The 11401-nt window shown below is 44.1% G+C and overlaps 1 protein-coding gene across 8 annotated transcripts in view; it reads left to right on the top strand.

The window, feature by feature from the left end:
• FRMD4A (FERM domain containing 4A) overlaps positions 1-11401 on the top strand; it is a 356537-nt gene that overhangs the window by 242710 nt on the left and 102426 nt on the right. The gene's annotated exons all lie outside the window — the stretch shown is intronic.

Raw genomic sequence — 11401 nt, 5'->3', positions numbered from 1 at the left:
CATTTTGCACAGCTCTAGCTTTTGGGCTCTAGCAGCTGGTTCTAAAGCAGTCCATTCCCTGAAAAACACTATGGAGGCAGAGAGCATGAATTATTATTTGTTTTCACTGGGTGGACAGTTGATCAGTGGCAGATGTTTCTAATTGCATTAAGCAAGTGGAAATAATGAGAATTAGATAGCAGATTCTCCAGGAATTTACATTTAGATTGAGTTACAATTTGCTATTAAAGAAGCAAATTCAATGTAGATGCATTCGTTCTTCAGCAGAAATGGGAGACGATTATTTTTAATTATTATTTGATTACTTAAAAATGAGCTGTGTTACTGTACTTAAAAATATTTGACTCAAGGGGATGACTTAGTATGTGCACTTTATGTGTCCCTTAAAAGATATGGAGTGATGAAATTCAACAATGTTCATCAAGAAAGATATCCACCTCCCCATTACAGTCCTACTGAAAGGCAAATGAAAACCAGAGGCTGCCAGAACCCCATTTACAGTGCACACTTTGGCCAGTGCCAGGCTGGTGGTGATGGGATCGGGCTCACCCAAACCGTCTGCGTGGCTGACAAACTGAATTAAGTTGCACTGATGGAAGACAAGCTGCATCCCCCTTTGGACACCACGCTCTGCTGGGCTTGGCAGGAATTCCAGGCTGATAATCCCTGTGCTGTTTCGTGGAGCTGAGGGAGAGGCAGCAGGGCTGAGCAGAGGTGGGTGCTCGGGTGGGAGCACACAGGGAGCAGCAGCATCTGCTGCCTCCAGATGACACAGATCTGACAGCTAGCTCCCCGTCCATGCCAAGAGGAAATGAGCTGTGCTTCAAACCACTGGAGGTTTTCCTTTTGGGACTCTCTCTCACAGCTTTTTTTTTATTTTATTTTATCTCCTAGATTTCAAGTTCAGCTTCAGACACAGAAATGTGTGAGTCCCCTGTCAGCAGAGAAGGGATTTATGTGCAGTGCAGATTATTGTATGTCTCTGTTTAGCACAGAATCCAAGCTATAATATTTTTTTAACCAACTAGCTGGCTCAGCTTTTAATTTTTTTTTTTCCTTTTGCCTAATGAGAGCCTTATCCAGAACTCCTTGAAGTCAGAGTCTGTCTATCAGCTTCAGTAGGCTTTGGATCAGATTTCACATCACTGATTCATTATTAATTACACATCTGGGACTCCCTTTTCAAAGAGTTCATTGTTAAATAAATTCACTTTTAGACATTACAGACTTGGCATTCTTATGCATTTAATAAAACTCTGGCAAACCAGCAAAGAGCCATGGGCCAGCTTCTCTTCTGGTATTGATGGATGAATCTCCACTGAGCAGCAGTGGTTTACACTATAAGGATATAACATATTCTTTGCTCTCATATAACCACTTTCTATGTGAGATTAAGTCTGTGTTTGAGAATTTTGCCTTTTCTGGGATTTCTCCTCTCTTTTTTATAACTTTTCCTACCAGCAAGAGTTCCTCTGTGGATTCAGACACTGCAGGGTGAAATATATTTGCCATTGAGTTTCTTTTATCTTCAAAGAGATTCTGGCAGCTTTTTCTTTATACAAACTGCAATCACATCTTCAGACCTTCCTGGGAGAGCAGACAGGCAGGCAAATGTTTTCCTGATCCCTATGACAAGTGGAATGGAACATTGTCTTTTTAGATATATAGGGTCTTTTCCATAGTCCTCAATAATCTAGCTCAAGTCCAGACACTGAAGTGACCAAGAAGCTGCTCTTGAAATTCTGTTTACAGGGGAATAATTTTGGGAGAGGAATATGTAGAAATAAAGGTTTTCCTACTGAATTCCGTTCAATAGGAGGCTATATCCTTGGTGAAAAAGGAAAAGGTGAAATCTTATGTTGAGATTTAATGGTACATTTAATGGTACAGGGTATTAGTCCCACTTAGCAGCTGATGGCACAGGGACCAGCAGCCCATACAGGTGTTTCCTGTGCTGCAAGGATCTCCTAAGCTTCACTCAGCCCATCCTGTGCTTTTGCAGGGCTGCCCAGGCACATCAGGAAAAAAGGATGGTGTGAGACCTTCTTTTTCTCCTGATGCCAAATCAGAGTTTGGCTGAATGCCCCTGGTTAATACCAAAGTCCAAATAAATTGTGGGGATATATTCAAATGACAGCTACCCAGTTTCCAAAGCTTTCACTTGGCCAACTATTTTTTAAGGTATATGGAAAGGAAAACCAATAGAAATGCAGCTCCCACTGTTTAAATAATGAAGCTCTGAATGTTGATCAGAGGTGGACATCCACTGAGTCCATGGCATGCTCCCAATGCAAGGGATAAAAACTACCACACAGTTGTGGAAGGGTCTGCAAAGGAAGAGAGAATTTTGACACTGGGGCACTTAAGCCCCTCAAAAGTCAAAGCTAATTCCCTACTACAAGTGAAACATCTCTCCTGCTTTATCACAGAATGATAAATGACATGAGAATGACTCAACCTTTTCCCTGACCACATTCACCTTCCGCAGTTTTTCAGAAATCACATTAAATGCCATTATTCTCATCACCCTCATGTATGAAGTGCAGCTCTTTCCAAAACTGCAGCCCTTGAGCATTAGAAATGATAAAGTCATTTACTCTTTGCCATAGTGCAAGTTTTGGGGTTGGTCCACAGCCACCTGGTAGGACATGAGGAGGGAGAGAGAGATCTGTCTCACACAGGCAGTGTGGCTGCTGGCCGGGCAGCAGAGATGCCGTCAGTTGCCAGGGGCCATCAAGGCTCCAGCATCATCTTCTGGAGGTGTTTGTGCTTCCAGCATCTGCCAGCAGCATGACTGATCTCCAGGCTGGCCCAGCTTATGAGCCTTTGTCTCTGTCACTCAACGAAATTCACTGGGAACAGGGTCTCTGAATCCTTGCCCACACTGCTACTGTGGGATCTGCTCCTGTCCATATTTCACATCTGGTTTAATGAAAGCAGGGACAGATACAGTTGACTAATCACTTCCATCTCACTTTGCAGTGAGGATGTGGCTGGGTAACACCCAGAAATACATTTTCTGGACATTGTCAAGGAAGCTCAGCCTGTGCCCAGCAGCTCCCTGGACATCCACTTGGACATTTCCCCATCCACTCCTTTTCAGAAGCCAGGCTAGCTTTATTTGCTTTCTACCCTTGGTGCTTAGAAAAATTTCCTCAATTCTCCATAGCCTTCAAGCTTCTCCTTTCATGGTTCATTACATTCTTGGCTAATTTTGCTATCGCCCCAGTACGTGGGTCATCACCCACATTTGTATGCACTCACATTTTCCAATTATTTTCTTAGTAGCTGTTTATCACTAACAGTTTCTGCTCAGCCTGAATTCTCTCCGAACCACTCTGTCTCATTTCTTTATTATTTCTTTGCAGGCAAAAAAAAAAAGGTTGGGGTTTTTTTGGGTTTGTCTGTTTGTTTGGCTTGGTTTTATGGGTTTTTGATTTTGGGTTTTTTTGTTGGTGTTTGTTTTAATGAAAGACACTCACTATCTCATCCAGTCATTCATTTCACCCTCCTCCTTTGTAATGGAACTGGTTTATTACCAGCACTTCTTTTTACAAATATCAGGGGAAATAAGCCTTTCTTATTCTCCCAGTAATTCCTATGGTGAGCAAGTATTATTTTGCTTTCTTTTCTTTTGAGTTCTGGCCTATAATCATTTTTCTCCATTGCCTCCTCCTTTACATATGGGGGTTTCACTGTGACATTGGTGAGCCTGGAGTCAGAAAATGAAGCCCAGCAGCCTTGTCCCCTTCCCATTCACCTTCAGGGTTGCCTACAAGGCATTAGAACAGAGCTGTGAGGAGGGGCCTGGTAGGATCCTTTTAGGCTCCTGACTGCCCTGGTGTGCACCAGGATGATCCATCTAGAAGTGGAGACAGAACTTGCTTGTGCCCAAGGTTTCCTCATTGGACCTTGATCTGCTCCTTGAAGTGTCCTCTGCCTGTCCTTCTGCTGCTGACATGGGCAAGTGCTGGATGTGGTGGCTGCTGTGACTGACAGAGGGGACCAGAGCAGAGGGTCCAGGCAGCTTCCTCACTGTGTTCCAAGGTATGCTGGACTTTCCATAGTGAAGTATGGAAAACCTCACTTCTTAGGGACACACACACTGAAGTTGGCTTCATATGTAGGCTCTGAATGTACAGACTCAGTAGGGAAGACTGCAGAAGTGCTGAAGGCAGGGTGAGTTTTTGCTTCTGCAGATGAAAAGTTGTTGATTTTTTCCATTCCCTCTGAAATAACCACAGTTCCATCACAAACCTAATCCTTGGTTATGTCTTGCATCTTCTGCTGACTCAAGAAGCAAAGTCTCCTCTTGAGTGCTCACCCAGAGTGGAGGGACCCTCTGTCCTACAGGACAAGGTGTATCAGACCCTGCTCCATAGCCCAGCCGAGTCAGGGGCCAGTCCCAGCCACCACTGGTGAACCTGGGGACCACACTGAGGCACAGGAAGCCACACTACCAGCAAGGAAATAAATGGGGTAGCACTGATTTCCTGTGCCTTGGGAGCTGGACCTACACAATGCATCACCCTTTTACTTGACTTCAAGGTTAAAGCAGCTTCCTTGGCTATCCCATTTCTCTCTTACCCTGACCACTTGACTCCCCATAACATCTGAGCTTTGCCATCAGGCAGTGAGCAATATAACCAACATCTGGCAAGTGAAGTTCAGCCCCTCTCTCTCCTGACCTTCCCAGGGGAAGAACTGTCTGTCTGATGTGTAGAATTTTCATAGAGTGACTTACATTTGAGTGTGTTAAGCCAGAAGCTCAAAACATTGTGGTATGTTCTTAATATAGCACAGATAATTAAACTAATGAGAACATCCAGGAAGACCAATATGCTTCAACTCACCAGTTCCTTAGGGGAGGGAAATCCAACAGTGCTGGATGTGTGGAGGATCTACTGGTGGAGCCAGCTCCTTTGGCTGCATCCCTGAGTACAGATAGAGAAGATGAATGCAGCCCATGTACCCACTATGCTTCTGCAGGTATTCTCCTTCCCCAGTCTCAGCACATGAGGCTGTAGATCTTGTTAAGTTTAATTCATTTCCCTGCATTCACAATTGGTGTGTGAAATAAACCAGGATGACTTAATCCTATGCATCCAACCTAGCACTATTATTTCCTTTATTTACTTTTATTAACGTTGGGTTTGCTAACAGAGGAGTTTTTAAATAAATGATTTTAATGTGTTTAGAAAATGTACTACAAAAATAAGCATTCACTTAACTTACTAAATATTTTCAGCGATGAAGAAGTGACTTTGAATGAGGATGGAAATAAACATCCTCATTCAGGAGAGATTTTTCAAAAGCAAACAGAACATAAGAATGCAGCTAAGCTAGTATGTCTTGGGAAATTATTTTTCCTTTTCCACATCAGCAATAACAGATCAAGAGCATTTCCAAGCACCAATTTCTGTAGGCTGCATGAAGGGAGATGGACATTTCTACAGTTGATTTGAAACTGGATGAACTAGAGCGCTTCAGAGGTTTACAGTCGAAAAGATAAATGGATTGTGTGAGCTGTCCAATTTCATTATGTGCCCTAGCCAAACTCTTTCTTTAATGTTTGATAGAATTATGATCAAATATTTCAAAATAAAAATGCTGACCTCTGTAGAAATTGTTGTTGACCTTGTCAAGGTAGGTTTAATGCTTTAAAAGAATACCAACAATCTCTCAGTGATATAAAACTTCAACAGGCACTACCAAATCGAAATATATATAGAAGGCAGCTGGTTATTCACACTGGCCGAGCGCTTATCAAGCCCCATTGTCAGCTGAGTGTGAAATGGATTCCTGCCCAGAAAGCTGGCTCTGAAGCTTGCTTCATGTTCAAGGTTTGATTTGCCACATGTGATACAGTCAGATGATTTAAAACACAATTGACTTTCTTGCAGCAGTTGACTACCCTTTTCAAAATCATACACATCTCCAGAAACTGAAAGGCAAATACTTATGAACATCCAAAGTACTTTAAGCTAAATATTTACAATAATGATTATCTGAATAAATTTGTCGCATACTTTCTTAAAGTAGGCCACCTCACTTCCAACCCACAGTGCTGCACAGAATGCCATATCTGTGTCTTTTTTTCTTTGCATTAAGACAAGGGTTTGAACCAAAGCCCTGCACACAAACCCTCTTAACTCCCCAGCATGTACAATTAGCATCTTGAGCTGCTTCAGTTTGTATTAATTTAGCATCAATCTCCATTGGAGAGCTCCATCTAATCTGGCCTCTGTATCCATCACTGCTGCACGTTTCGTGCAAAGGAAGGTAAAAAATCTGAGTCCCCAGTTCTGTGACAAAACCATGAGATATGTTTAGCCTCAGTAATATCATTGCTTGCTTAAATTGATTGCAGATAATGACAGTGAAATCCATCTCTGTTGCAGGGGCATCTTCCACAGGTCAAATACCTTTGTGTTGAAAAATGAGACTTTTCTGACTCTTTGCAAAGATGAGGGAGAGAAGAAAGGGTTGCCTGGTTACCCAGGCTTCTTTGAGGCTGTGGGAGCATGATTTGCTGTGGCTTTCTTCAGGTAACTAGTGCTGATATAGCCAGTGCTGCTAAACCATGGAGATCCAAGTGCCAAACACACCCAGTCCCAGTGACCTGGAGATCAGGTGGAGTGGGAGAAGCTGAAACCACCGTGACCTTGAAAGTCATGGTTTGCTTTAAAGCACAAATGCTTCACTCCACTGCTTGTATGAAACTGATGTCCCTAAGCCAATGCAAAGTCCTTCTGTGTGTGGGTATTTTCCTTCTGCTCTGCTGATCTATCATCCATATTTTTCTCATTTATACATATAAATCTCATAGATGCTTCATGCATGAGAAGATGGAAAGCTACCAGATAGATCACTAATAGGTTCAAGACATTGAGAATGATTAAAAGGGCTAGTGAATCTGATCATCCTAGATAGGCTTTTCTTCTGCTCTAAAGGAACTGAATTTGCTTGAAAGTTGCTTGTTTGGGTCCACATAAGTGAGTACCTTTTCTTTGCACCAGTTTTTCTGTGATAGTTTACAAACTTAGCCTCTTAAGTTTGCTCTAAATTCCCTGAAAGTTTAAAAAAAAAATCAGTCAAACCTGTCAAATTTGGGCTGTATTTTCATTAAAACTGTATTAACCCACAGCATGCAGCTCCTGATGTTACTATAAAACTTCTCATGGAGTTAAAGCAGCCTCCTGCAAGCACAGTATTTGCTGGAGTAAGCACATAGAGGAGCAAGCAGCCAGCCAACCTTGTCTTCAGGAGTGTCTTGTAAAGGTCAAACCAGATTTGATGTTGTGTTAGGATTTGGGAGAAACCCAAAGAAAGATAATAGAGGAAGGATCTGTTTCTTCCAATAATCCAAAAACAAATCTAGAAAGTTTTAAATAAAGCAAAATAAAAGTTGCTTGTGCAAATTGACTTAGGGCAACTTTTTAACTTGCTTCAGTGATGTTTTTATGGCTGATTAAATGAGCTGGCAGTGACTTTGGCAGTGCTACAAAAGCCATTTTTACATCAGTCAGCATAAGGAATTCCACGCTTTCCATCAAATCCCTCCAAAAAAGAATTCTGCTTTCCCTTCCAATCCAGTTTTGCTTCTGTGGTTGGCCAGATCTTCTCACTCGGTTCATGCTGCTGGCCACAGTTCAGTTGGAAAGGACTCGAGGGTGGCTTGAGTCCTCACATGAGGTTACCCTCTGTGATCTTTCTCATCCTCAGAAAAATATCCCAGGGGGATATGTGAGGATTTTGACCACTTTCCTCTGGAAATGCTGTGCAGAAAGGACTGCTTGTGCAGGCACAGATCAGCACTCTGGCACACAGGAGGGGCACTGGGGGACACGGGACCTGGCACAGATACTCTGGATGTGCAAGCCTTCACATCCAGACTGCACAGCCCAGAGATGCAGACTCTTGGGGGATCCCAGGAAGAAATACTGCACAGTGTGCTGCTCCTGCTGGCACCCCATGCAGTCAGGGCAGACCAGGACATCAGTTTGAAAGCCAGGCACAGAATCCTTTCCTCTCCCCAGGAGACAGAGAGCCAGATTTTCATGTGGCACTAAGGCACCAAATCTTTTACTTCAGGTCTGTGGACAAAAAATATGTGATCAGAGCCAGGGCCAGCCCCAAACCTGGGGTTTTCCTTCTGCCATCCTCAGCACATCAGCCAGGCTCTTTCTTTAATGTGGGGAATTAGCTGTTCCCAGTGGAGACAGAGAGGGCTGAGGGAAGGAAGAGGGAAGTGCTGAGGCTTTTGTCGTGGATGGGAGAAAGATCTGAGCATGGAGCAGATTTCCTGTCCCAGTACCAGTCACAGCTGGCTGGCCTCTTTGGATGCAGTCACTGAAAACTCTGCTGGAGTTGTGGGAACATACAGATGGCAACAGAGAGGAATGGGGTCACTGGGCATTGACACAGACTCCTTCTGAATGGGGGAAGAGTGCAGCTGCCTCTGCATCAGATAAGAAAAGGAGGAGTGATGCTAGAGACCCAAAAGTCTCGTTTTCATCCCACCAACTGCTTCTCATTTTGGTTTTGACATGAATTTGCCATGCAGACTTGGCCAGCTCATGCTTTTTGCTTTTTGTGACTGCAAAATTATTTAAGCAGATTCCCATTGCTAATATACAGGAGAATTAGAGAGTATCAGCAATGCCTTCTGAATTAAGAGATGGAGTGTCAGGTATCAGCTGAGCCCACAAATGCAGCTATCTGTGAATATTTCTGAGGCAACTTGTCAGTAGGGTGTTTCTAATCCTTTTACCAAACAGATTTTTTTTAGAAAACTTGGGAAATTTTTTTGTCTATTTCTCTCTGACCCTAATAAATCTTCATTCCCACGACTTGCGGGTGTTGACTTTCCAAGAAAAAACGTCAATGGCACTCTGTCACCACCCTCCACATTCCCGAGGCAGCTGCTGGAGGCAAGTTGTCTCATTTGCTTATGTAAATGAAGAAAAGAGATTTTTAGAGCCAACCTCTAACTCTGGGAATGAGGTGCTGCCTGTGCCAGCACGAGCCGTGCTCCTGCCGCCAGTCCCCAACACTGACAGAGTTCAGCTGTTCCATGATAAAAAATAAGGCTTTCCCTCTCCAGGCATTTTGCATTTCAATGAATAATTTTTCACCCAACTACATCCCAGCCTGCTTTGATTATGTGCACTCCATAAATTGACATAATAACATGGAGTTGAGGAATAGAGGCTCTATCCCGTAAGGGGAATTGCAGCCCCTAAAGCCCCAAGCTTTAGCCTGAGCAGTTTTGTACAGTATTATTACCCTGTATTCAGATGACATAATTAGCAAAAAAGGCCCTTACTGGGTATTTACACAACATTATATGGAGTGACTTCGGGTTTTTCTTTTCTTGGAAATGCATGGCATGGGTCAAACAAGAGGATGATGGAGCTGTTGGCAGACCCAGTTTGACAAAAGGAGAACTGCAAGTGAGGGACAGTTCAGTGGCTGCGGATGAAAGAATATTCCATGTATGAGGAAGCAGGAGAGGGAAGGAGTTAAAGTCCATAAGGCTGCTGCCAGTGAGTATCAAAGCCCTGAGGAAAAGAGTCAGAACACACAGGGCCTGTACAGCTTCTTTACTGCCCTTATCTCCGTGGTGTTGGACCATAGGGTTGTGTCTGGTTTTTGCAGATGATCTAATTCATGGGGAGGACCTGGAGTTTGCTTCATTAGCAAATGCTAATAGTCGGTGGAGGGGAAGAATTGTTCATGAAGCAGCATTTGGCACTTTCATTTCCTCCTGATTACACAGCCCAAGGCTCCAGCAGACCCAAGAAGCAGAGCTGTTCCCTGCCTGGTAGGACTGCCTGGCACAGCTACAGGAGGAGTTGCTCTGCATTCATGCAAACTGTTCGTTTTCCACCTCATCTCTTCTGCTGAGGGACTGGCCACACTGCACGCATTCCCCAGCCTACCTTGCTACTCAAGCCACCAAAAACATGTTTTTCAAACATTCAGCCTTTGAATGTTGAACAAAATTTGACCAAATCTACAGGACTTGAGAGGCTGGTTTGAACTGAACACACTTCACAGTCCATCCTGCAGAAACCAAACCTGCTCACAGCTAAATACCAGAGGTTTGAGTCCTGGAGCCTGTGCCTGGCCACAGCTGGGTTATGGCACAGAATCAGTGCTGAGCCCCAGTCCTGCAGAACATCTTTAGCATTGCAGCACTTGGCTTAGCAGTGTCTCATCTCTGCATTCTTGTGCTCTATTGCACTGTAAGTCACTCCAGCAAGGAGACAGTGGATGGTAGCAGTGCTTTTAACCTCAATGAGTGAAGCATTGCTTGGTGTGAGTTAGATACCTGGTTCCCACAGCACAACATGTGTCTGTGCTGGATGGACTTGGGTGGCACGTGTCTGTCCATACATTGAAACTGTACATTACCCAGAAACCTTCTGCTGCAGAGAATTAGGGAGAAGCCTTGACATGGGGGAGGGGGAACAGATAGGCTTGTTTGACAGTTAATAAAACAATGAAATATACTTTGTGTGTGCCTGAGTTTCTAGGGACATACCAGCAGCTGCTAATACCGTGTCATCTGTTTTTTATTCATGGCACTGCTGGACTGTGGATAGATAATCTCTCTCCATAACTCACTCATTTCTAAGCTTAATGGGAAGCTGTCATAGAGAAACATGCTTCTCTGCCAAAAGTGGGCAGTCTGTCTTTCCACTGGGGGTACACATGATTCCAGAGTTCCTTGCTCTGCTCAAATCCCAGTAACATTGTCTTTTAATTATATTGAGTATTTAATACTGGAATGCCTGTGTTTCTGCTGTATTTTCCACAATGACTGGCAGAAACAGCCCATTCTGCCTCTGTCAGACAGAGGTGCTCCATCTCTCTGGTCATCTTCATGACCCTCCTCTGGACCCACTCCAACAGGTCCCTGTCTTTGCTGTACTAAGGGCTTCATAACTGGATGCAGCAGTCCAGGTGGGATCTCACCAGAGCAGAGTAGAGGGGAAGAATCACCTCCCTTGACCGGCTGGCCACGCTTCTTGTGCTGCAGCACAGAACACATTTGGCTTTCTGAGCTGCACGTGCAGAATTGTGCCCAGCTCTTCATCCACCAGTACCCCCATGTCCCTGTCCACAAAGCTGCTTTCAATCTCTTCATTGCCCAGCCTGTCTCTGGGTAATACCAGATGCCAGGGGCTTCCCTGACCATGTGTGGTTTTGACCCTGTTGAACCTCATGAGGTTCCCACGGACCCACTTCTCAAGCTTGTACAGGTCCCTCTGAATGGCATCCCTTCCCCACAGCTTGGGGTCAGGCTTCTCCCAGTCTATAAGAGATCCATCTCCCCAGAAGCCCTCTTCCTCCTCCTTTCATCCTGTGGCTGGCACATGCCCATAACATGCCA

The sequence above is a fragment of the Passer domesticus genome, chromosome 5 (assembly GCF_036417665.1).
Source record: "Passer domesticus isolate bPasDom1 chromosome 5, bPasDom1.hap1, whole genome shotgun sequence".
Lineage (NCBI taxonomy): Eukaryota > Metazoa > Chordata > Aves > Passeriformes > Passeridae > Passer > Passer domesticus.
The sequence above is the reverse complement of the archived record's forward strand: the minus strand, read 5'-3'. Positions and strand labels throughout refer to the sequence as shown.